The sequence below is a fragment of the Palaemon carinicauda genome, chromosome 8, assembly GCF_036898095.1.
Source record: "Palaemon carinicauda isolate YSFRI2023 chromosome 8, ASM3689809v2, whole genome shotgun sequence".
NCBI lineage: Eukaryota > Metazoa > Arthropoda > Malacostraca > Decapoda > Palaemonidae > Palaemon > Palaemon carinicauda.
Window position 1 is genome coordinate 10,713,607 of NC_090732.1, and position 2,500 is coordinate 10,716,106.

General features: G+C 33.0%; 1 protein-coding gene across 2 annotated transcripts in view; it reads right to left on the reverse strand.

Annotated features, from left to right (window-relative positions):
• Positions 1-2,355: 2,355 nt before the first annotated feature.
• Positions 2,356-2,500, reverse strand: part of LOC137645648 (uncharacterized) — a 7,630-nt gene continuing 7,485 nt past the window's right edge. The window contains exon 6 of one of the 2 annotated variants that reach the window (XM_068378477.1): positions 2,356-2,500. This exon is cut by the window's right edge and continues 1,182 nt beyond it. The gene's annotated coding sequence lies outside the window, so the exon portion shown is untranslated. The other variant, XM_068378476.1, reaches the window with a different exon arrangement.

The following is a 2,500-nucleotide window of genomic DNA, read 5'->3' on the forward strand; positions in this document are numbered from 1 at the left end:
TAACGATCGGACGCTAGGCGATGCCTTTAGGTAAGCGGGCTGAATATTCCAATGTTTAATACCTTTATAGAGTTATCTTGCTCGAGGGTATACTCGATCACACTTTTCTATATTATTTCTCTGGCTCTGGTTTTTTTTTTTAAGTTTTAATAGTTTACATATTTGAGATTTATTTAAATGATGTTGTTCTTGAAATATTCTATTTTGATTATTCATTACTTCTCTTGTAATTTATTTATTTCCATGTTTTCTTTCCCCACTAGGCTATTTTCCCTGTTGGAGCCCTTGGGCTTATAACATCTTGTTTTTCCAACTAAGGTTGTAGCTATTAACACGTATGAAAGGTAGAGTTAAGTTGGACTTTCTTGTTCTATATGAATGAAGTGATTGTTACCTACTCCAATGAGGTTGGAAGGAGGATATGTTTAACCCCTGTTTGTGTTGGTGTTTGTTTGTGTGTGTGTTTGTTAGTGAATACCTTCCTGGCAACAATTTAAATCGTAGGGTAATGAAACTTGCAGGGATTAACTGATATGTAAAGAGCTGGAAGTTGTTAAATTTTGAAAGGTCAAGGTCACGGTCAGGCAAAATGTCCAATTCACGCAATCAGCCATACATTTGGACATCGTTGTCACAAAGGCCTCAAACTTAGTTGATATTTGAGTGCATGAAAATCCACGCTAATTAATACATGTTAAGATCAAAGGACAAGGTCAAGCCGCAGCGGAGGTCTGCGCTCTACTGAGTGCCCCTCCAGTTTTTAAATTATTTTTTCGTCTTAAATAGAAATATTTGTTTAATGTAAGTGTTTGAAAGATCATATTCATTAAGGGGAACTTATAGGTGTCTTCCAGCTTCAATGTCGAGAGACTCAGGTGGGTGGGGATGTATGAACTAAGTCATAATTTGCCTTACTGCTAGCGGTTGCAGGCTGTATATACTACAACCCCCCCCCCCCCCCGTTGTAATGCAGTAATTTAAATGAGGAGATGCTAATGACTGATACCATTGTTTTTACGATATATAAAGGGAAATGATCCTTTTAATTTTATATATGATAGACATTACTTTGGCAATTTTGATAACTATGTTTGTCATATTAACCTAATATGCTTACTGAAAGTTAGTTTTTTATTTAGCACTAGCCCTAAACATTTACCATTGGTCTTCTGGTAAATTGTGTGACTTCCTATAGCAGAGAGAGAGAGGAGAGAGAGAGAGAGAGAGAGAGAGAGAGAGAGAGAGAGAGAGAGAGAGAGAGAGAGATTATTTCAGTTCCTTATCAAGCTGACGTGAGATTCATTTTCCTTCTAAAGTTAAGTAAATTAGTCAAGTTTATAAGTAGAAACGTTACTCCTATTTAAGTGCTCGGTCTTATAAGTGACTTAATCGCACTAAGTAATTCCGTATGCAACTTTAACAATGTAATGAGACGTTTTTTATTTACTTAGTAGGAGATATATCATTATTATTAAGAGTCAAGTATCTTAAATCATCATCATCATTATCATCATCATCATCATCATCATCACCACATACATACATACATACACACACACATATATATATATATATATATATATATATATATATATATATATATATATATATATATATATATATATATATATATATATATATATATATATATATATATATATATATATATATATTGAATGGGGAAACCTTAACGTGGTAAAAGGGTTTAGGTACCGCCATGATCAGCAAAGCTGTCAGGGACAACCATAGCAAAAGTAAATAAGTAGCTCACAGAGGTTTTTGAAAAGTAAGTTGTCCCTGCATAGGAGTATTTCTCAGGTTATTAAAAAAATAACAAAACTGCATATTTCAATTGACAAAATGTGGTTCTTCCATAATGGTTTTCATTTTGTTTTATTATTGAAACCAAGGACCAAAATTCCACCCAACCCAGTACTGTAAACAGTATTAATAATAATAATAATAATAATAATAATAATAATAATAATAATAATATGGAAGTGGGGAATATGGGGTAAGGAAGAGTACCCCTGGATACAACCCAGTTTATAGCTCAAAGGCAGGTACTCGGGATGGGAAAGATTAAGGAAATAGGGAGAAAGAGAAGTACAGGAGAAGAATTAAAGAGAGGGGCAGACCCTCTTGCGATATTAGAGAATTGGTATTATTATTTCATCTGTATGCAGTTCTGGAACAGCATCCAGGCTGTTAGAAATTTTGTTCTTTCTAAAGTAAAAAGGAGTCTGTAATGCTACTGTAATCTACAAATGTGTATTTTTCAAGAATTCCTAATCGAAATACATATCGGTTTTCAGTTTGTTAATCTCCTTTATAATGCTAGTTATATTTCTAAGAGTTTCAATCTTACATGCAGGTTTTAAATCACTAACAACTTTGAACTACTTTTAAACAATAGTGCATTACCACAAATTGCTAAGCAATTACGTTGATTATGCGAAATTATGTCTTGTTTAAAAATACTTTTGTCTAAAATAAAACA